Consider the following 25243-nt stretch of genomic DNA (forward strand, 5'->3'; position numbering starts at 1 on the left):
TCGTGGCTAATGAGTAAACTTGTGAGCCTCCCACTTTAAGTGAGTTGTGTGCATTTATTTTCTACAAATGAAGGGACGGGGTAAAAGATTTTCTAATTTAACCTCATCTTTTACACATTTTTAGACCAAGCAGTGAAAAACAACTTTTAAAAACTGGCTAATGGATTCTATTTTTTTTCTGTTTTGGGCAGGGACATTAGGAGAATAGCGCAGGGGGGTTCTCTGTGAGGTTTCTCTGCCCGCTAACAGTTATTTAACAAACATACTCCAATCTGCATTTGATATCTTTATGTTATTGACATCCATACTCTTAGGAGCTGTTCGGCTGTTTGAGACTGGCTTTTATCTTTTCCTGGTATTTGGAGTCTAAAATGGACCATGACAGCACTCCCAGCCTTACTGAAGCTCATCAAACTGTCTCATTCAAAGTGATGCCCGAGTTGGATTAAACCCAAGGCCTTGGCTACCGGTATTAACCCATCAGATGTTGCAGCCCCTCAGCCTCTTTAATCATTAGGGTGGGATTAATAGGCTTGCTCTGCCACAGCCTCTGTGCCTAGGAAATCACGCCAGGAGAATGCAGCCGCTTCGACGACGGGCCGAGCTTTAATCACACAAGGCAAAACATGACAGTTTGGAAATGAACTCAGGAGGATCAACTTGGAAAGGAGATTAAAATAGTCTGGGTGTTTATCAACAGATGCTACAATATTAGCCAAGCGGATTTCCCAAACTCCCAGTGAGAACCCCTGTGGATGGCACCCTCCATGTTCTTTCTTTGGAAATGAACAATGAAGAGTTTACACAGGCACATAAAAACTAAGGCAGGTAAGTAGCTAATAGGGTTATAGGTAACAATCATACATAGTCAGGGAGAACAAACACTCAGATAAAGACAGCATTGACAGATGCCCCAACAGAATTTAAAATACTTTCTGCTCCAAGTCTACACATGTCCAAATAAATCAGGATACACTTGAGCTCCCCTGGGCTCTTTTTTTTTCCCCCTTCATGGCTGTAATAAACATGCTTGATTGTCAGGCCCTGCTGTTCTTAGGGCCAAAGCAAAAATACAATATTAACTTCTTTCAAAGATGCAACCACCAAAGCAATAGAAGAATGAAAATAAATCAATTCTGCATGCTTAAGCCCATCTCCCTTTCATATAAGCTTGGTGATAGAGAGGGATTCTTTTCCCCCAACTCTGCCTTATCATTTTGAGGTATGAAAAATAGATTGTGTCACAGTAATGAAGCACAGGAAAAGGGAGCTTGCTATAAGCTGATTACGGTTTAGATTGAAGGACTGGTTCTCATTAGCTCTTTTAGATTGGACAGCATCCTTGAGCTGGAGTAATTACTGAAAGTAATTTTTGAAAGGGAGGGTGGGAAGCTGGTGCAAGGGGAGACTCAAACAGTTGCATGGGGATTGAAAAGAGGGGTTGGGGGGAGAGACCTGCAGCTGGCTAGGTTGTTATTACCCCCAATACTAGGGCTACTTGAAGCAGCTGTGCCTGGCGACTTTCTTGTTAGGCTCTCCAGCAATGAGGAGAGAGTGCTTTGCATGGAGGAATGAATACAGCATAAGCGGTAAGAGGTCTATTTAAAGTTCAAGTGGGCAGGGTGACTCCCCGGAGCTATGCCATCAACACACAGAAGCTCAGTTTTCATCCCATAATAAATGTGATGAAGGCATGTTTCATTGCTAGTTACAGAAGCGGCTTAAAAAACAGACTCTAGGGATTTCCCTGGTGGCACAGTGGTTGAGAGTCCGCCTGCCGATGCAGGGGACACGGGTTCGTGCCCTGGTCTGGGAGGATCCCACGTGCCACAGAGCGGCTAGACCCATGAGCCATGGCCGCTGAGCCTGCAAAAGACGCGAAACGATGGGAACGGCACTATGACCTACTTTCTTGCTTCACTAAGTGGATTTGAGAAATTGACCATTTTACAGTCCAAATAGGATGAAACATGCAACCTTACCAGTCTTGGGGGTATCCTGAGCAAATCTCTACATATGTTGTTCCAAATGTGGGGGTTTGATTCAGCATTTTCTTCGGTATAGAAGTTTCGGTGGAGGAAATGTGCTATTTGTTTGTTGACTTGCAGAGCCTGGGTATTTGAAGGCTTGCTTCCTAGCTCTAGATCTGCCACTAACTAGACCTCTGGCAACCCTAAATAAACGAGTTACCCTCTCCATGTGTCTGGGAAATAAAAGAAGTAAGTTCAATAGTTTCTAATGTCCCTTATATCATTGACTCCTCTGATTCCAATTATTGTCTCTTTGAGCTAATTTATGCAGAATAAAATAAAGTCTTACCTTCTAAATAAATGAATGTGTTCTGCATAAGACCAAGACGAAAATTTCTTATCCTAAACGTAAGAGGTCTGGGTTGCACTTCAATGGGAAAATAAGGAACGTTTAATGCAGAAGACTTTTTACACCCTGATCTCCCCGTATCCCTGCAATCCCTGGGGAGAGTCTGAGCCCCAGAAATGCGGTGTCACATGCCCATGGTCACACAGCTTGTAAGTGGAAGAGACATGACACAATGCATGAGGCTTCCTACTCATCTGAGCAAAGTGGCCATGAAATAGTGGTCTGAGTCAGTGGAAAGTACAAGAGGATGGCCTCTTTTTTTTGCAGTACACAGGCCTCTCACGGTTGTGGCCTCTCCCGCTGCGGAGCACAGGCTCCGGACGCGCAGGCCCAGAGGTCATGGCTCATGGGCCCAGCCGCTCCGCGGCATGTGGGGTACTCCTGGACCGGAGCACGAACCCGTGTCCCCTGCATCGGCAGGCGGACTCTCAACCACTGCGCCACCAGGGAAGCCCAAGGATGGCCATTTTTATAGAGTAATTTGAGCAGCGTTCAGAAGCTTTTCTTACTCTAAATATCTCTTAAACTCCCAGAATGTGGCCTGCATTCCTTCCACTAATGTTGTTCCCTTGTGGTAACTAATGCACCATCTCCAGAAAGCCCTGATTAAAATACAAATGTGTTACCTGGGAGGAATACATTCATTAAGCCATTAGTAAAAATTAACAGTCTTTATAAAATTAACAGCCTGAATGTATCTGATTAGCCAGCTGTCACTCAGTAGGAAGCGTAGATACTGAGGGGAGAACATGAAGTTTCTCCTTTAGAGAAGAGATCCAGAAAAGTCTGGAACTCCAGATGCTGCTGCAAGGGGCAAGGTCAAACGTGTGCCCCAGGTATGGTTCCTGGTCAGGGAGAGGGCAGCAGGGGCACTGGGGACCTCAGACTGATGCAGGGGTGACGAGAAACAGGTGGGGAACGGAAGATGAAAACGAATAAAGGAAAGGATTTCCACGGTGGGAGAGAGGGGATGGGGTCAGGGGAGGCAGCAAGTCACACTATCACTTGACTATTTTTCTAAAGTCTGTAAGGAGCTCTCAAGATTCAAGATTACCATATGCTAACACATATATATGGAATTTAAGAAAAAGAAATGTCATGAAGAACCTAGGGGTAAAACAGGAATAAAGACACAGACCTACTAGAGAATGGACTTGAGGATATGGGGAGGGGCAAGGGTACGCTGTGACAATGCGAGAGAGAGTCATGGACATATATCCATTACCAAACGTAAGGTAGATAGCTAGTGGGAAGCAGCCGCATAGCACAGGGAGATCAACTTGGTGCTTTGTGACCGCCTGGAGGGGTGGGATAGGGAGGGTGGGAAGGAGGGAGACGCAAGTGGGAAGAGATATGGGAACATATGTATATATATAACTGATTCATTTTGTTGTGAAGCAGAAACTAACACACCATTGTAAAACAATTATACTCCAATAAAGATGTTTAAAAAAAAAAGATTCAAGATTTAAATTCTAGAATAGAACTTAAAACATGATTCAGTCCAGTGATTTTCAAATTGAAGTAACTGAAAACTCTCCCCACACCCAAACCTTTGAAATAGATGAGGCCCACTTTTATCTGTCTTGTACGGGTCTTCTATGTAATACATTGTTTGCAGAAAGGAGTCAGATGTGAAGAAAGAGAGAAAGAAATAGAAGAAGGAAGGAAGTGGGAAGGGAAGGAAGGAAAAAACGAAGGATGGAGAGGAAGAAAAGGAAGTTTGTGAACCAAGGATCTAATTCAGCAGTTGGCAAACTTTGCCAGTGAAGGGCCGGATAGTAAATATTTGAGGATCGGTCTCTATAGTAACTATTCAGCACTAAATAAATAAATGGACGTGGCTGTATTCCAATCAGACTTTATCTACAAACCAGGCAGGGGTTGACCTTGCTCCTAGCCCAAGTTTCCTGTGTCCTGATACCTAAAGAAAATGAGGCCCAACAGACTTAAGCCCTTGCCCAGAGCTACTTGGGCCTCCTTATCCAAAGTCTTTTTCCTACAGAATCTCTATATAGAGCTACTTGAGTTTAAAGTATTAGTTACACATTGAAAGAAAGGTGCTCACAGACACTTGAAAAAGCAGGTCTGAGTTCAGGCTTTCACTCCAGAGGCAGGTCTCCTCGAGGAGCTTCTGCCTGAAGGCAACAAGAGAAGGTGTGGCCTGAACCAAGTCATCAAGGAAGACAGAAAGGGGTCCACACTGAGAGTCAGTTGGGGAAGGCCTGGTGTGTGATACCTGGGAGAAGGAAAACCAGTTTACACACACACATACACAGATACACATACCCAGTCACACATACACACAGACGCACACACACAGATACAGACACAGAAACACACAGACACACGTACATATACAGACACACACATACAGACACACATACACATACAGACACATAGACACAGACACACACGGACAGACCCAGACATACACAGATACACACACGCAGAGACACACACAGACACACATGTTATGTACATTGCCTGGTTGTTCAACACTCAGGAAATATCGTTAGCACTGGTTAACAGAAAAGAAGAAACTAAGGCTCAGAGCTTTAAGAAACTGCTCAAATTCACACGGTTGGAACATAGCATAGGTGAATTTCATCTTCTGGTTTTGCTGTTCTTGTATGAAAAATGGTAGGAAAGTGTATAAACAATAGGAGCTGAAGCTCCTCATCGTACTTCTCTTTGTAGGTTTTGATATTAACCACCCTGATATCAAGAAAGAAGGACACGGTTTAAATGTTATATTACAATTGTCTCAGAACTGTATCATTAGCTCCAACTTTACAACCCAAGCCCCTCAAGCTTTTAACTCAGTTCTCTCTGTCTCTCTTTCACACACACACACACACACACACACACACACACACACACACACGTGTCTCTGTGTCTCTCTTGTTTTCACTCTCTCTCCTCAAAAGTATGGGTGTGTAGCCTGTCTTATATAGTAACTCTCACCTAGACAAATGCAGCTGCCTTGGCTCCCACGCTCTCTCCTCTCCTTGTTTACTCTGCAACCAGAATGTTCTTATTCAAATACTTCAATGGTTTCCCTTTGCCTTCAGCATAACTTCAGGGCAGCCTCCAAGCCCTACGCCTTCAGCCCCTCTTTACATTCCAGACGTCCTCTCTTCCCACCTGCCTGTTCTCTCTGCCTTCCAGGAACAGGTGACAAGGGCTTTCTAACCCAGCCTTACAAAAAGGCCTTTAAAAGTGTTGTCCCCTTTCAGGTAAAGCTGTTCACACCTACAGGCTTGTCCACCTCCTCTGGCCCATCTAAATCCTGTTCACTCTTCAGATCTCAAGACAAAGTAGGTGTCTTGTCCTCCTGATTCCCAGGCTAGGTCATTCCTCACTGTGACATATCCCATAGCCACCCATAGCACTTCCAGGATTGAAATTACATATGCATTAGCATGATTATTTATTTTTGAGCCTCCGAGGAGACTGAAAGTTCCGGAAAGGCAAAGACCATGTTTGTTTTTCCTAACCCTGCATTCGATTCAAGATCTGACATCAAGGAGTCAAACAAAAACCATTTGTTAATTAAATAACTAAAACCCCCTCTCAACCTCCAAATGCTCACCACCACTGTTAAAATTCTCTTCACCAAATTCTGAGCTAATTATAAAATACTTTTAAAAACGTGTCCTCCCTTAATAGCAAGGTAGTTAATATATAAAAGTAAATTAAAATACAATAAGAAGCTTCAGGTAAAATTGCTTTATAGGCTTCTCTATAATTTTTCATACAATAACAAGATGAAAGACTGTTTGACATAGTCCCACATAACTAGGAAAAAATATTCCCGAGAGAGTTAACCTTTTTTCTCCTTACATAGTCACTAGATGTTTGCTAGCAGAGTTCAAACTGCTGTGCACAAAAGCACTTTTTTTGTGGTGTACAGCCTTTCAAGGTGTACAAGAAGCCACAGATACAAGGTCAGAGATAGATCAAAGAAACCCAGAGAAGAACTTTCTCCACCGACAGCCCCTAGAGCTATGGGCCCAGTCAGACCCATTCCACCCTTCCGCCGGTAGTAAGGCAGGCCCTGGAGCTAGGTCTTAAATATCTGTGCCCATCAGAACTTTCCGCAGAGATAACTGGATAGAACTACTGTTTAGCATTGCCCAAACACGCGGCTTCACCGTGTAAGTTGACATATCCCGTCTCCATACAATTAATTTTAGTAACTGCCTTTTCTAAACACCTACACCTGAAATTAAAATACTAAAGAGAAGGCATGCCCAAGTCATTCTCCAATGAGCAGATGGGCCCAATCATATCCAGCCATGGACTGTGTGAAGCAACAGACTGTGCATCTTTTCACAAATCCTCAAATTAGAAATTTCATAGCATCATGAATTGCAAGATGGAGTCTGTGTTCCTGAGAAGGAGATTTTGTGTTGACTCGATACCAGCCTCTAAGCTTCCATCTCTCTGATGGGGCCCTTTGCAAATAATAAGTGCTGTACAATCTATTTAATTAAGACTTGCTCACAATCCTTCTAGCAATTCAGATGATGGTTATTTGTATTTTATGACTGCATCAGCTTGTTCAAAACATGCCCTGAACAATGTCTTGGTGTCTGATTTCACACTAGATCAACTAGAGGCAGTGAGCAAGGGTAGGGGCCCATCTGCAGCAGTGCATCCCACTCCCTTCTAAGACTACCCTGCCCTGCCACGATGTTAGCAGCGGGCACCTGAGTACCCACGGGCATTTGCAAGACATGGATGCATAAGATCTCTGCTTTGACTGCCTGCTAATCCCATCAATTAATAAGCAGGAGATGGCAGTCTAAGGGCACCTGTCCAAGTGCCTCTGTTCTGGCCAAGGAGGAGACACACGTGGTCCAGCAGAGAATGGAGAACTTGCTGAAAGGACCGGAAAGCTCAGTTTCAGTGAGTAGCCTCTCTTAGTCTGTGACTCAGACATCCTTCTGTAGGCTTCTCAAGTTGAGGGACAACTTGGAGGATCTAGAATACTTGCCAATACATAAAATGTGGCATTTTTATTCACTGGAATGGTATTCAGGAGTTAAAAGCAATAAATTAAGTTTACATGAATCAACATGGAAAAATCCCCAAAACAAATAGTTGAGTGAAAATACAACTTGCAAAATGACACATATACTATGATACCATGGGTGCCTCATTAGCGCATCAGGTAGCACATCTGTCTCATGAAGTACGATACCATCTGTGTAAAAAAATTCACGTGTACACACATGAAAACCATTCTATTTCCTATGTATGCAAATATATACATGTAAAACCATGAAAAAGTGACTTTTGTGCCTATCAGTTTGAATTCTCTCAAAAAATATTTAGAGGGATTCTAAGGGAAAAGTGGATAAATATCTTAGGAAATCTATTTTTTCCTAGTAGTTTGGGAATAAGTCAACTGGCTAAATTTCAGCTTTTGTTTTAGACATATACATCTCAATATATAGAACAACATGTAAAATATATACTTATATACAGTACTATATACTATATTACATCTAGTATATTTTATATACTGTATATAATTATTCTAAGAGCTAAAAGGATATATACTAAACTCATCATTGTCTTTGTATCTGAGGGAGGGATTAGAGCTGATTGTCAAAGAGATCATGCATATAATTAGTGATCAATACAATTATAAAAAGAAAAAAGAATAAAATAGAATAATAACAGTAGCTAATATGTACTGAATCCTTATTATAAGCCAGGCACTCTTCTAAATGTTTTGCATATTTTAATTCATTTCATCTTCATGTTACCAAACCAAATTTGGGTCCCCTTTCCTGTATGCAGTAAAGCCAATCTACTGACATTGGGCTGTAGTGAAGGGAAGTACAGCATCTACTGCAGGGCGCCAAGCAAGGAGTCTAGGCAGCTAATGTTCAAAAGGCCCGAACTCTCCAATGGCTTTTAGGGAAGGGTTTTTAAGGACAGGGTGAGAAAGAGAGAGTTGTGGGGTACGTGATCAGGTCGTGAACATTCTTCTGATTGGTTGGTGGTGAGGTAACCCAGAGTCAACATCATCAACCTTCTGTTCCTGCTCTGGGGTCTATGTACTTTTGGGCAGCATGCAGTTAACTCCTTCCACCTGGTGGGGGTTTCAGTATCTGCAAAATAGCTCAAAGGATATGGCTCAGAATACTACCTGTAGCCCTTGAAGAGGAACAAAAGGTCCCTGACTTTGTTTAAGAGCTAAACTATTATTATTTCGTTTTGTTTTGTTTTGCTTGACTTTTTTCCTTTATTTCTGCATTTTCTCACTTCTTGGATTAAATTTATTCTTTGGAACTCAAGGAAAGCCTAGGAGGCTAAAGTTTTTCTACAACCAAGAGGCAGGCAGAGGACATGGAGGGAGTCTGTCCAAGGAAGGCCCCATAGGGTCCTGCTCAGTTACAATCACACAACAACATGAGGTAGGTGCTATCATTATACTCATTTTACAGAAGGGGTGATCGTTGCCAAAGTGCTATGTTTACTGCATAATGATAGATAATAGATGCAGGAGACTGGATTGAGACCCAGGAAGACTGCTTTAGCCCTGTGTTTAATCACTGTGTTATGAATGACCCCTAAACCTTTGACCTGACCCTCCAGAAGCCCTGCCAGCTCTCTCTTGAGACAGACCATCCCATCATCTGAGAGTAAATGTGCAGGAATAAATGCATCACGAGACTTGACTCTACTTCTGGTGAAAGACCAGGAGCTGTTCAGAGAAAACTGCTCTCAACCTGCTCCACTGTCACAGAGGAAGTCTGAATCAGAGCAAAGAAAAAGCACTGTTAACAAGGCAGAGAAAGACCAGTCTCCCAACTGGTAGGGAGTAGCTAGGGGACTAGCTACTCCTAAAATAATGAGACAAGGTTGATGAATTACTGAATGTTTTCAAGACAAAAAAAAAAAAAAAAATTAAACTAGTACTTTATTTTTTTCTTTCAATGCATTCCAAAATGGACTCTGAAGATATTGACCTGACATACGTATTTGTTTCTTTCTCAAGGGGAAGGTTGAAACTTATAAGACGCAGAGGCATATATTTGATTGGTAACTCAAAATGCAGTTTTTATCTAACTCAAAGATGCATCCAAAATAGGATTTTCTTTTTTCTTTTTGTGGGTAGGTTTTAGATCAAAGGTCAATTAGCTGCATGGCAAACATGCATCTATTTCCTGTCCCTTCCCAAACTCCAAAAAACTGACAAAAACTTTTTTAAAAACATCAAATCCAAAAAGACAAAGAGATCAGGAAAGATGACAGCAATAGATGAGAGACTGTATTAAAAGTTTGGAAGAGCAAAACCACATCCAGCAGAGGTAACTGTTGTTTGGAAATGAGAACCCAGAAGAAAAGCAGGTCCATTCAACCTGCTGGGGGCTTGGGATTTCAGACAGGGGCTCACATCAGGGAGATGGGTTGAAAGTCCGCATATGAGTTTGGAACCACGGGACTCCCCCTCCTGGTCCATGAAGCCAGGTCCCTACCACATCCCAGCAATTTAATTATGGTAGGAAAAAAAAAAAAGAGACTGAGAGGCTCAGGATTAGATGCACCAAGCACAGTGAGGTTAGGCTGGAGTGGAGGGTAGGATTCAGGTTAAAACAGGAAACAAAATGAAAGTCTACACTGGAAAGTGGGAAGCCAGCCCCCATCCTCCAGTCCAAAATCACTCAGACAGAATTTTTCTCTGAAGAAATGGAAGCACCCCTTGACAAAGTTCTCCAAGAACTTGTCAAGTGTGGGATGGAGTGGTACCTCACTGTAAAGCCATCCTCCAGCCCTCCAGTGGAGGACAAGCTCCAAGAGGCATAGAGAGCACTCTGCAAACTTTTAGCCTATTTTGATATGACTAGAAAACCAAGGGCCATCGGACATTTGTGAAAAGCCTCCATCCTAACATAGAGAGACTAAATCAAACCAAAAACTATATGCCTGAAGCACATGGCACTACTGAAAGAAGCCAAAACGGTTCAGGAAGCTGAAGGAACTGCAAAAATAAACAAACATCCCCAGAGAGATACGAGAAAATATTGCACCAATGAAACACAAACAAATTGCTAAGAAAAGAGGCCAATCAGAGAAGAAGTAACAGTTCTTGAGAGTAAAAAATAAAATAGCCAAAAGAAAATGTCTGAGAGAAGTGTTAGAAGTTAAGAAATTTTTCAGAAATTAGAGCAAAAGATAGAAAACAAAATTAAAAAAGAGAAACCCAATAAAAGGTGTTCCATAAAGAAAGAAAGAAAAAATAAAGAACACATTCTGAGGAAGAAATTGTCAAAGAACTAATACAAATTTCCCAGACTGAAAGATATGTCTCCAAATTGTAGGGACACAACGCAATGACTAAGAAGCCTTCCACTGAGGCATATCTCATGAAATTTTAGAATACTAGGGACAAGAAGTCTTTTTTAAAAAGGCAGATCACATACCATATATTAAGAATGAAATGATTTTTCGGCAACAGTGAAATCTGGGATCTGAAAGACAATGGGGAAAGGCTTTCAAAATTCATGAAAATATGTATTTTTTCCAACATAAGTTTCTGTAGCCACTTTTCTCCTCTATACAATTGTTATGATGATAAAGTGAGTAAATATTTACAACCTAGAACAAAAACTAGTTTGTAAATATTTACAAACTAGAACAGTGCCTGGCACCTAATGTGCTCACTGTGTTTGTTAACGACATACATAAATGGCATACACCTGGGAGTGAAATCTCTAGTGGAAATTGGAAGCAATGGGTTTAAGAATTTTAAACTTCAGGGAGGGGGAAGGGTAAGCTGGGACAAAGTGAGAGAGTGTCATGGACATATATACACTACCAAATGTAAAATAGATAGCTACTGGGAAGCATCTGCATAGCACAGGGAGATCAGCTCAGCGCTTGGTGACCACCTAGAGGGGTGGGATAGGGAGGGTGGGAGGGAGACACAAGAGGGAAGAGATATGGGGATGTATGTATACGTATAACTGATTCACTTTGTTACACAGCAGAAACTAACACACGATTGTAAAGCAATCATACTCCAATAAAGATGTTAAAAAAAATTAAAATTAATCAAAAAGATTTTTAAACTTATTTTGATGGGCAAATGATAGAGGTGTTGAAGGGTCTGACGGTCTGTACCCAGCACAGCCTCTCCCCAAATCCCATACTCTTCTGCCTCCTTGACATCCCCACTTAACAACCTGGTGACCATAATGTATCAGCCTAACAGGGGTCTTTTGAGAGTGAAAGGAAGCTGCTGATTATTCCATCATGACAACAGGATAAACTAAAACCATCCTAGGCCACTAACACGTAGTTCCCTCTTAAATTTGTTTTTTCTAAAAGTTTACCCAACGATGTTAGTGGGAACCCCATCCTTCAGTTCCTCAAGCCAAAAAGCTTGGAGTCATCCTTGACTCTCCTCTTCCCAATGCCCCCCACGTCCAACGTATCAGCTAATCCAACCAACTCGACCTCCAAAATATGACCCAAGCTCCCCATTCCTCACCTCTCAGCCATGTGGCTGCAGAAGCCTGGTTACTACCTCCTTCCAGCTCATCCCCTCTTCCATCTCATCTCATTCCAGCAGCCAGAGAGGCTCTTTCTAAGTCTGCTGACCTGTATCTTGTCACTCCCCTGCTCAAACCACCCCCCACGTTTCCCATCTCTCAGAGCAAGAGCTGAAGACCTTGATGCACTCAAGACTCTCCATCATCTGTCTCCATGCACGCCCCTGTCCTCTCCCACCACATCCTCACCGCTCACCCCTGCTCACTCCACTTCCTCACTGCTCTTGTTTCTAAAACATTCCATAAGCACTCTCATCTAAGGGACTTTGTATTTTCTCTGCCTGCAGTCTTCACCCTCAGATGCCCTTATGAGCGGCTCCCTTGCCCAACTCCAGTTTTGGGGGTGTGTTTTTTTATTCAAATATCACATTCTTATATTACACATGTTCACTGTAGCACGATCACATCTTACACAAGTTATCTATTTATTTTGCTCGGTGCGTTCCTCCCCCGAGGAGATATCAGCTCTATGGGGAGGGTGAATTTTAACTATTTTGTTCACTGCTGGGTACCTGCAACTAGAACTGCACCTCATTAAATATTCATCGAGTGAATAAAATAAGAATATAAACATATTCTTTAAAATGTGAAGTTAACAGCAGCGGACACAGCCAGAAGGGTTGAAGGTGGTCGCTACTGGGAGGGAGGGTGAGGGTGTGCAGGGGATGGCTGTTTTTATCACAAGCATTCTCCTATTAGACTCTTTAAAAAGACAACTGTTAGTTTGCTTTTTTAAAATAAATTAACCTTGTAAACGCAGGAGGACTAAGTCTTGGCGGCCTTAAAGTCCGGACTTTGTGTCAAAAATGCTTGGTTGTTCTTGTCTTCAACTCCTCACACTGCCCTGAACCCTGGAGGCACACAGCCCACCCTTCCCTCCCCCCCACACCTATAGAGGCAACATCACGTGGATCTTTCCCCACTTGCCTACCCACCTTAGTGTTTCCAATCACCAATGAAGCTCTCTGCACCTCAACCACCAGTGTAGCTGCCCAAAGTGTCTCAGTGAGCTGGGCTTACCATAACAAAGTACCACAGACTGGGTGGCCTAAACAACTGAAATTTGTTTTCTTCACAGTCCTGGAGGCTGGAAGTCTGAGGCCAGAGTTTCAGCAGGGTTGATTTCTCCTGAGGCCTCTCACCTTGGATTGAAGAAGGCCACCTTCCTCCTGTGTCTTCATGTGGTCTTTCCTCTGTGTTTGTGTCCTAATCTCTTTTTATTATAAAGACACCAGCCATATTGGATTAGGGCCCACCCATATGGGCTCTCGTTTTACCTCACTTACCTCTTTAAAGGTCCTATCTCCAAATATAGTAACATTCTGAGGTACTGGGGGTTAGAAATTCAACATATGAACGTCAGCCCCATAACGCAAAGCAACCCACTGAAAACCTGCAAGATTCATACTGAAGAGAGAAGACAAGAAGAAAGAGTTGAGCATCAAGATATTGCAGGGCTTTCTTTTTACCAAAATGCACTTTACTTATCAGAACCCCTTAAAGAGACAGAGGAAAGAATTCACTGTGTTATTCAGGAAATGCTTGCTCCAGAGACCGGGAAACACCCTTTTGTTAAGAACTTCTGTGGCGGAGGGATGGACTGGGAGTTTGGGATTAGCAGATGGAAACTATTATATAGAGAGTGGATAAACAACAAGGTCCTACTGTAGAGCACAGGGAACTATATTCAATATCCTGTGCTAAACCAAAATGGAAAAGAATAGGAAAAAAGAATGTATATCTATCTATCTATACACACATATATATGTATATATGTATGTATACCCGAATCACTTTGCTGTACAGCAGAAATTAACACAACATTGTAAATCAACTATACTCCAGTAAGATAAAATTTTTAAACAAAGAACTTCTGATCTAGAGGAGAATAAAGGAAATGTTATCTGTGAAGGACTTCTGACAATATGATAAACTTAGTTTGGGTGTTAAAATGGTCACCTTTCTTGACGACTGTTGGTGATCGGACAAGAACTGGTCTGAAGAAGAGGTAAGTCTGTCACCAGCTGAAAGTAACTGGCTCAGTTTCACCTCGCTTTTATTTATTTATTTATTTAAAAATTTTTGCAACTAAACGCTGCCGTAACTAACAGCAGGTCTTCAGAACAAGATTTCACAGGAGCCCAGGCATTTAATTTTCTCCCTACCCTTTTGTTAACTCTGAATCTTCCCCTCAGGCCATTTGGTTGGATGTAGAATTAGGGAAAGCCAGTGAGGAGGAATCCCTTGGAGAACCCTGACAGACCTAGGGTTGGAGAATAATGAAAATCAAACTTGGCCAAAAAAATGGCTTTTCAGTATATTGAAAAGAGGATTGAATGCACCGCGGACCAAGAAATCCCCTCATCAAATCCAATCTTGATTTTTACCTATGAAGTGATTAGTCCCACCTGTCACTCAGCGGTTTTCTCTCCCAGGTTCGGCGTATGAATAATTTTGCTGCGGTTTGTCGATTTGGTGTCTGTCCACCGAGACCAGAATATTGCTCACGGTGGTTAGCATCAAAAAGAGAGCCACTTCAAGGCATTTTATTATTGCTATTAGCAGATATTTAAATCGCATTTTAAAAGCCTCGACTTCTTGAAGAAATTACAGCTAACTCTACAGCAACCATGCAAAGATAATTATGAAGCCCAGGCACTTAATAAAACAATTTCATTTTTACAGACCTCAAACAAGGTAAAACTTGATTTGAAAATATAAGTAACTTTAAAGAGTCCAACGCCAAAATACTAATACATCTTTGTAGTCCTTGAGTATTCAGAGAGTGGAACAAATTTGAAAAGATTCTTTATGAGCAGATAAATTGCTCTGGAAAAAAATAATGGTTTTATGTTTTTCATTAGTATTGTACTTTTGAAAATATTCTTTCACGTCTCACTTATGTTTTATCATAATATTTTTCTCTTGTTTGTTCTGCTGATACTGATTATCTTGATTTATGAACACAGCTAGAGAAGTTGGACAAGCCAAATGCCTTTCCATATTAAAGACACTATGTCTGTAAAACCACTGGGTGAGGAAAATAGATTTTTCTGACCAAGGGCTGATTATAGTCTTGGTTTCATAAAACAGTAAGGAGCCTAATGACCTCTCGGTATCCTCTGTTGACAAGATATAATCAACATTTTCTTTCTTTCTTTTTTCTTTTTTTGGTCTCCAGCAGAGCATTTATAAATGGTCACCCTATTTTAAATAAGTTATTATGAAATGAGAAATATTTATAGAACATTCCATTAGGAGAGAAAGTTATACCCGTAACATTAAAGTTTGTTTTTCTGTACACTGCATAGGGCTATCTCGAGCCTAATCTCTTCCTTCCGTTTTGAAGACAAGGTATGCAATTCATACGTGGATCTCCATGTAACACTCCTGCTAAATCTATTTGTCAATGCAATAAAAAGTATCCATCCAAAAGTATTACACTTGGCATTCACTAATGGCACTGATTATCCAGGCTCAAATTTAGAAAAGCATATTCTATATACATGAATTCTCCTTCCTGAAAATTCCACTCAAAGGAGGACTAGGAAAATGATTCAGTATTAATCACCAACATTTAAGTGGTTATGATATGCTGAGCACCCCACATTTTTCGTACATACTGAACTTCACTGTGGCCCCATTCTACAGATGAGAAACTGAGGAATAAGAAACATACGAGAACATGACTAATATGGCTGACACAAATATATTTTATTTTTCTTCACATAAAAAAGCAGTGAAAACATAAACCAGTCTGGAGCTGGTAATATCATCAAGAATGTACTATCTTTCTGTCTCAGCATCTCAGCACGTTGGAATATGGCTGCAGCGTTGTTTAAGAGATGGCAGTTACAGGGCTTCCCATGATATTTTCTGCTTATATCAGTCAAGGCTGTTTGGGAAAACAGAAACTTCTGTGGGTATTTTAAATGGAAAAGGGATTTCAGTGCTCATGGAATTGTTGGGAATGTGGTCTGGAAGAATGGAGGTCTGCATAGCTCATTGCTGGTTCCGAGTTTGCAGCTAGCTTCCGGGATTAGGAAGCTGCAGGAACCACAGAAAACAACTGATCAGGATTGCACTGCTCAGCATCAAAGCAGGTGATTCTAAAGAAAATGACCAGAAACCACTGCAAAAATCTCTCCTCTGCTGAAGTCCATGGATCTGTTCACTGCTGTCAAAGGACCAATGAAAGGGCTTCTGCTTCTCTTCTACTTCCCAGATCTCATTGTAAGTGCTGGCTGTAAACCGAAACTCTGATGGCAGGAAATCTGAGAAAAGTAGTTCCCAGGCTTCCAGCCCATGCAGTGCGGAAAAAGGGAGAAAATGGTATTGAGTTGCCTGTAGACAATCATTCACCAGGTTCGAAGGAGCAAGAAGGCAAGGAGGATCCACCAATGAACTCCATCCCTTTACTGGAAAAGCAAAAGCTTTTGCTTATATGTCATTGTCCAGAACTGGGTCACCTTGGGTCCTCTGGCTGCAAGGAAATAAGGAAGAACCTGCCATGTTGGAGGTACTTTACTTGGTGTATTAAGAATATACAGATTATGTCCTGCTGAATGAGGAGGCACAAGCCACCCACACAGCGTTGGCAGGGAGCTCCCTCAGTATCTGAGCTCCTACCCTGGGGAGGTGAAAACCCCAGGGCTGTTTTGATTGAAGGCACAGTTTCAATACACTCACACAAAGGAAGTGAAATCACCCAATGAATTACTTACCAATCCCGAAAATAGGGGTGGGGAGGCAGGGGCGCAATGAGCTGGGGAAAGGGCAGTCCTCCATCACAGGTCACAGGTGAGCAGGAGATACAGAGCAGGGTAGCAAGAACCTATTACTTATGGAGATGATTGGGGCTGTGCTCACTGGCTTTTCCTGGACTCAACTCTAAGCAGTTATTTTAAAAGGTGCCCCAGGAAGAGCAAAGCAGGAACTTGTGGCTGGAATCCTAAACCCAGGATTAGGATTAAGTGAAAAACAGAATGAGATCTATAATCTGATGCCATTTGCAAAAGTCAAAAATACAAGTAAGCAGAATGCAATACGTATTTGATGATAACACATTAGAATGAATGGCTATGGTGAGGTAAATAGGTAAGCGTATGGAGAGAAAAAATAATTAAAACAGGAGAAGAGTCTTGCTTGGACCAAGGATGATAATGAGCCATGAACTGAGGGTGATATGATTGATGTTACTCTGGGTAAATGAGGTTAACAACAAAGACCAAAATTCAACTGATTTAGAAAACGAAATTGTGTGTGTGTGTGTGTTACAGACACGAATACCCATCCGTGCCCTCGTAGAAATGTGGCACCCAAGATGTCCTAATGCTAATGCATAGGTTCTGAAAGTTACCTATGCACAAAGCTACATTGGTGAATATGGCTCCTTTCAAAGATGAGCTCCAACCACAATGGCATGTCGGGAAAAGGGGAGCCAGTTGCAATCCACTATGCAATCCTCCAAGAGTCTATGGGAGACAGATTAGCAGAAGGAAAATCCAATGGACCAGAAGCCAGAAGCCAGACACTTCAAGGGCAATATCCTCCTTTTTGTTGAAAATACTTAAGTGGCTCTTCTTATCAGGTCATGAGGAAAGTATTCAAAACTCCAGTGGACAGCTATCAATCACAAGGATTTTTCTACAAAGTCCTTTTAATGTTCTAAGAGTGTGTTAAGAAGTAATCAGGTATTATCTACATAGGTTTCTCAGCCCTCTGCTTGTGAGGTTTCTTTCTTTTTGTTTCAAAAGCGTTAGTGAAGCCTTCCCTTGCCCTCAATTAGGAGAAAGAGAAACCTGTCAAGTTCTGTGAACCAGCCTGTTCACCACTTCCCTGGGGGTCTGTAGAAACAGACCTCCTCTTTTATTTCAGGGGTGATTGGCAGTGATGACATCTAAGAACAACGATTCTTTTCTCAATATAGATGCTGAGAGGTGGGTGTCCTCTTTTCTCAAACAGAAATATTCAATGCAGCCAGCATGCATAATTTATCACGACATAGGACAAGACAGAAACATTTTGCTGAACATGCCTCGCCTTTACCCCCTCCCCTTGCTGATACAGAGAGGGTATCCCCAGAGAATCAGAGGCCAATCCTGGTGGCACCTCTCCCGGGAGCAATTTATCAAGCTTGTCTTTTTCACAGATGAAGAATGAATGATTGCCACATGACAAAAGGAGAGCAGAAGTAAGATTTTCTGAGGATTTCCCAGCAAATCCTTAAAACTTAGTGCCTGTGTGACTTTAGATGAGCTACTTAACATTCTTAAATGCCCATTTACTTAAAAATTTTTTGAAATATTTCTAAGTGCACAGAGTTGCTGGGAGCTTCACCAAGAATAAGAAGAGGGAGTCAAGCAGACCAGAGTATTTGTATCACCTGAAGCCCTTGCTTCTGAGTCACAGCCAAGCCTCACATCCCCTGCTTAGACCATTCACCGGACTAGTGTGGAAAGTGCATTTCCTTGGAAAAAGAGGGCATAAATCCATTCAAATGCAATTATTATAACCTATGTGTCGTGTAGCCTCCTTTCCAATAGAGAAACCCACATCCAGTACCATCATCTCATATTACACTGAAGTCATGTTATACATCGATAGTGTACATGTAGATGCAGCTGTATATGTTCACTCTGTTTCTTGCACCTTAAAATTAATCTAAAATTGCATCTCGCTATTGTGTTGTTCTATCTATTAAATATTCCTATAAGCATTAATGGGAAGTTGCACACACACCCCCAGTAGTTAAAAGGTTTGTTGTATTTTATGACCAACTTAACAGACCTTGAGAGTAACTTTGACTATTATGATGTTTCCCCCATGTACTGAATTCAGAACCTACACCCTATTTTAAGATAAGTCTCCACTAAACTGTTAGTAATCACAAGAGTGGGCTCTGAGTCCGATGGACTGGTTTAGAATCCTAACTCCATGCCATACCGTATAACATCAGGCACATTTATTTAACCTCTCCAAGCCTCAGGTGTATCATGCATAAAAGTGATTAACATGGTGTCTGAAAACTTGCAAACAGTAAATATTAGCTGCTCACTGCAACTACTGCTACTATTATTATTGTCATTACTGTTACTTTCTTATTACTCACGAATACCTAGCAATGCTTAAATCACTCCAGACATCCTCTTGGAACCTCTAATCATGTTTCCTTACAAGCACAATGCTTTTCTGTTCCAGTTTATAGCTATTTTTTCCAAGTTCCGTAAGTAGGAGGCATATTAAAATCAGAAGCATTGTTCTTTAAGTACTCTGGCCTAAACATTGAATCAGAAGACATTGCTGTCACTTAAGAAGAGAATAACAAAGAGTAAAACCCTCCTCGTGTCCTCAGTTTCACTTTGATGTGCCACAAATAAAAAATGAGCTGACACTCCGAAAATATGAAGACACCATATTGTTGTCACTCTACATCCTGGCTCATCTGATCCCCCTCATGCTGTTGAAAGGCTGTTGAAGCTTTTGAAGTTAGAAAATACCAGTACCTCATCTTCCGGCACCGATAATTAAGACATAGTGTGGCAAATCAAAAAAGACATGCCACCTAGTACCTACATTCCCTTCCCAGGGGGGAGAGTGAGGGGAAAAGAAGAAGGAGAAGAAGGGAAGCAAGCTTAGAGTTGAGACTCATAAATCAATTCGTTCTGCCTTCTGGTAGGAAAGGACCAACCACTTCAATATTATGACTCAATCCCATCTTGCATCCCCAAATCAATTTTTCTTTCACTTCTATGGTTTATGATCTTTGCGTTTCTTTTTCTGACTAATTTTTCTTCTAAGAAGGGAGAGGAATGCCATCTCCAAAAGAAATCTTATCATTTGTCTTCCTGAGGGGGGGAAATAGATGCAATTTTATGTCATTCTTCTTTGCCATAAGCAATTGCTGTTGTGTCATAAATTTAAAGCAGGTTGTGCTTCTGAGGCCCTGTTCAAATCTCAGCAGGGGATATGCGGGATATAAAGGTTTATTAGTATAAATGGATAAATAATGAATGTTGAGTCTCAGGAACCTTGTGTTCCAGCTAGTTGACTCCAATAACATGTCATAATATATTTTAAAAAATTCAACCAGGCAATATCTTCACAAAGATAAATTGATCTAAACTTTAGTTGGAAAGGCATAGAAAGCATATTGTCATGTTCATTTCTTTACAATAAATAATTTGGGTCTATGAATTCAACTGTGATTTTTTTGTAAGTATATCATAGTCATCAAAATGGGTGACAGACTTTTTTTGGAAAACTCACTGTTGAATCTATTCAGAATTAAAACCTGTTAACTCCATAGAAGATCTGTCTGAAAATTATCTTAAATGATATTTCCCTGTTGTTCTCCTTCTGCTCTCTGACCTTTCTCTTTCTACTGCAATATAATTTAAATGGAAAGATTCACCACAGATTGCACAGGGCTGCAAAAAAAAGCTCAGAGGGATCTTTAAAGTCAAAGGAAAGTCTAACTTGACAAATAAAATTAAACCCCACCTCCTATTGTCCAAAGAAATTTTCAAGACTGTCAAGATAGCAGTTTTCAAATTTCATATTACTACTGAAATTTTTAAAAGTCCCAATAAAATGATGGGACTAGCAAGCAATGGTCAAAACCATAAAGGAGGAGTAAATTTTTAAAATAAGTATGAGGCATTTTTTGGATAAGATTAAACTGATGCAATTGTTTTCACAATTTCTTTGTGCACGACCTAGGATTAGCAAAAGGGAAAGAAGAACTCCAAGGAGGTAAAATGCAGAATCATTTATAGTCCTGAAATGCTATTTTGACCAAGGAGAAGGAGGAATGATTGGTGTGGGTGGGACAGAAGGAAGAAGAGGGGAGCTGTGTAGGAATTAATACGCTCCCAGGAGTCAACAGGGACAAAAGCCGTGATTGAACATGTGGTCTTACTAGTTTGTGTGTCATATAATACTTGAATGTGTTTAATCATGAAAGGGAGATGATTGAAGAATTCCAGACCTTAAATGGATTCCAGACCTTTACTGTCTATATTTCTCCATATTTGGTAAAGGAGGGAATGTGAGATATGGCTGTAGGGACGCCTTAACCCAGAAGAGTCAGACAGTGGTGGTGGGAATGGGCCCCCTACAAAATGGCAGTTACTTGAGTGACTTGAAGACTGGGCCAGGTGTGGATGCCACATTTTTTTTTTTTTTTTTATTTTATTTTTTTTTTTTTCTTTTTTTTTTTTTCTTTTGCTGGTTTCTTTGTTAGTATGTGTATATGTATATACACATATATATGTGTGTGCATATATACATATTAATGTATAATATATATTCTCATTAGACCTTCCCAGAGTCTTCAAAGACAGCAGTACTCATATCAACCCCATTATGAAGGATCTGAGGACCTGAGGGGTTAATGAGGTGCTAAAGGTGACACAGGCACCAGTAGCAGACTCTGAAATAGATCCCAGTCCTCCTGGTATTCAATCCCATATTTTCAGACAAACCACATAACCTTTGAAAAAAACATCACTCATGAGAGAAGCTGTGAGAAGAAACACTTGGTTTGGTGGAAGGAAAATGGAGAAATTAGGGAGAAGAAAATGGTACGATTTCTTTAACGATCACTTACATAGCACTTGGTATGTTCCAGGCAGTCTCAGGTACGTTACAATCTTGACAAACCCATGCATATAACAGCTGTGTAGGTAAGTGCTATTAATAGTCCCATTTTAGAGATGCAAAAACTGAGGCCCAAAGAGGTTAAATAACTTGCTCCAGGACCTGGCAACCCAACTAGTTTATGGTTTTAATCAGAGAGGTTTGCTGCCTCTGCGGGTAATGGCTTAGTTACTAGAAATATTGAATGAGGTGATACAAGCCAACTGTTTAGTACAGTGCTCGGAAATGGTATTTAAAAGAACATAAATACATCACCAACTGCATGGAGAAGACAGCTGGCAGATTTACCAGGTTCAAGCCAAGCACTTGTAGTTGATGCTACACAATAAGATGAAAGTTGAGCGAAGTCTGACGAGATGTTCAAGAGCATCCCTCACACAGAATTCCCTTCGGTTCAGCTTGGCACACTGAGCATTCTTTTTCTTCTTAGTTCTCAGTTCATCTTACTTTAATCCAAATCTGGAACAAGTTTTCCCAGTGTCCTGAAATAATTCTGTAGCTCAAATTTTATCAGGTTGCTAAGCTCTGACGATACAAAGGTGAAGAAGCTATAGCTTCACCCCTCAAGCAACAGACTTCTTAGAAAGTGAATAGAGATATATAAACCCATGATAATAACCACATCACATAATAAGGGCAAAAATTAAAATTTGCCCAAGGAGCACATAAGAAGATTTTTGCTTCCGTCCAGGGTCAAATTTCTTCAGGGAGGTGAAATTCACAGAGCTTGGAAGAGAAAGAAGATAGCTGTGGAAATGAGTGCAGAAGCTAGACAGTCCAAAAAAATCACACAGGCTTGCAGAAGTGTGGTGTGATCGGGGAAATATGCATGATCTGTTATTGCTTGAAAATAAATTAGAGGGGGAAGCATAAAGAAACAGGGAGAGCAGGAAGGCATGAGGAGGCTAGTCAGGTGTCCTGTCGTGAAGGCTGTGTGTACCATGTGAAGCCTCATAGGAGAGGGATGAAAAGGGGCAAGGAGATCAGATCTGTATTTTAGAACATAACTCTCCTGAAAGCATGGTTGAAAAATTTGAGCAGGAAAAATTAGATGTAGGAGTCTATCTCCAGGTGAGGAATATTGAGATTTTCACCTAAGACAGTGATAGTAGGGGATGGGGAAAATACAAGATGGGTTTGCAAGTTATACAGGAAGAAAAATGGAAAGGAATATGGTATCTGGGAGCAACTCTTAGATTCCTGGCATGGTGACATTGTCAGTGGGGTCACTGATGTAGGTGGCAAGTACAGGAAGGAGAAGAGGTTAGAGGATGAAGGGGAGGTGATAACAAGACTTTATGACAGATTGAGTTTGTGAGACATCCTAGTGGAGATGTCTAGTAGACAGTGGATCATCTGAGCACATAATAGGTGTTCAAAATTAATTTGCCTTGATGCGATTATCTCCCTTGAGATGCCAGTTGTTTGGGATGTATTCATCTTACTGAAATCGACAGGACCCTGGTCATTCTTTTCTGTCTATATCACCGTTCATCCCACACTTCTTAGCCAGTCACTAGGCTGCCTCTGAATGTCACAGAATTTATCACGATTCAAAGCACCACCCTCCCACTCCCCTCTTAAAGCATCTAGTGATTCATCCTGTGTTTACCTTCCCCATTCCCAATCCCATGTCAGGGTCTACTGCCGTTCTCTGTCTTTATATATCAGTGGTTCTCCTCAGACCAGTGGCAGCAGCGGCTTTACCCTGGAAGTTGTTAGAAATGGAAATTCTTGGTCCCCACCCCAGATCTACTGAATCAGAAACTCTGGGACTAGGACCAAGAAATCTGTCTTTTAATAACCTCCTAGGTGATTCTGATGCCCGCTCAAGTTTGAGAAGCTATGCTGTCGATCACCTTTTCTGTAACCTAATAATTTAGATTCTTCTAATTATACGTGCTCGAATCAGTCATCCACTCATCTATGAAGGAGCAATTATTGTTTGAAAATGCAAATATATTAGGTCTATTCCTGACCCATATATCATTTTTGGATACCGATGCTTCTTCTCTGTATGCTAAGTTGGTATGAGTGACATTTAAACATGATTTTGTTTTTAAGCTGTTCTCAGAAACTTCCATGCACCAACTTGACTAATAAACAAGGGGTAAAGACTAGAGTGTGTAGGACTGAATGAGAAGAAGAGAGGGGAAAAAAGAGGGGGAATGAAAGTAGAAAGAAGAGAAAAAAGAAAAAGAGGGAAGTGAAGACAAGAAAAATGAAAAGCTAAGTGGAATGTGTAAGGAAGAAGGAAATGGAAAAGATGGAAGGAAGAAATAAGGCACACAAGGACAATGATTCAAAACCTCCAGATTCTGCCATCTGGTGTCTCTTGTTAAGCAACTTTCAATAAGGATATAAGTGAAAAACAAACTTAGAGGCAGATTCGTTTCATATAATCCTCATTTATAATCCTGCTATCAGCTTTCTTGGCTTGGCAAGCCGGCTGTCTCGTATGTCCCCTCCAGACTCACACCTTATCTTCGTCCATCCTGCACTATGCCCTGGAAGGTGGAGGCACAGACTAAGCCAACAGTTCCCTTCTGGATGAATTCAGCCAATGGCAGAACATTGGAAGACAAGAAAAGAGAGGTTGGATTGTCAATATCCTTACTCATTCCCTGCAGTGTGCCATAGACTGGTACCCTTCAACCTGATGCTGCAATTCCTATTGGTTATTCCTCCACAGTTCTCTCTGTCTGATTCTGTCTCTGTCTCCCTCTGTCTCTCTGTCGCAGTCTGTCTTTGTCTGTATCTCTCTCTGTCTCTCTCTCGCGTGCGCACGCACAATTTCTCTCTCTTGTTCTCTTTCTCTTCTTGTCCCTTCAGGCCTAGCTGTGGTAACCACAAGTCTACCCTTTGGGTAACTGGATTATTTCCTTGGGCTTCTTCCACACCCTGATCACACCATTGTAAAAAGTCCCCTTAATTAAGCTCTCTTCAAATACTCTACTTGAGCACACCACCTTTTCCTTGCCAAAAATGACTGCTAAACTTGGCTTTAAGACCTCACATTCTCCTAGTTTTCCTCCTGTGTCATTGTTCCCCCCATCCTATTATCCTTTGCTGGCTTCCTCTAAACTTCACAACACCTAAATCTTAGAGTACCCTTGGACTCACTTCTCGGACTTGTTCTTTTTTGCTGTGTACGCTCAGTTCCTGTGTGATCTCATTCAGATGACATTAAATACCATCTATGTGGTGAAAGCCAAATAGAGGTCTCCAGACCTAAACTTTCCCAATAAATTCCAAACTCAGTTGTCCACTTGAAAGGCTAACTAGGCCAATCTCAATTAATTTGTCCACATTATGCCCTCCTTCCAATTCGCTTCTACCTTGGTCATATCTATCTCAACAGCAGTATCACCATTCATAGGATTGCTCAAGCCAAAATCCTAGGGGTCACCTTGGACTCTTCCATGCTGCTTACCCTGCAAACAATCCAGTAGCAAGTGCTTTCAACTCTACCTTCAGGATATACCCTGAAACCAACAACTTCTCCCTCCTGCACCATGAGAGTCCTGGACCATGCCATCTTCATCCCTTACTTACCTACCTAATGATCTCCTACCTGGTATCCATGCTTCTACTCTCTCCCCTACTGAAGCCAGAGTGGATCCCCTTAG

This window comes from Neophocaena asiaeorientalis, unplaced genomic scaffold, assembly GCF_003031525.2.
Source record: "Neophocaena asiaeorientalis asiaeorientalis breed wild unplaced genomic scaffold, Neophocaena_asiaeorientalis_V1.1 scaffold86, whole genome shotgun sequence".
NCBI classification, from domain to species: domain Eukaryota; kingdom Metazoa; phylum Chordata; class Mammalia; order Artiodactyla; family Phocoenidae; genus Neophocaena; species Neophocaena asiaeorientalis.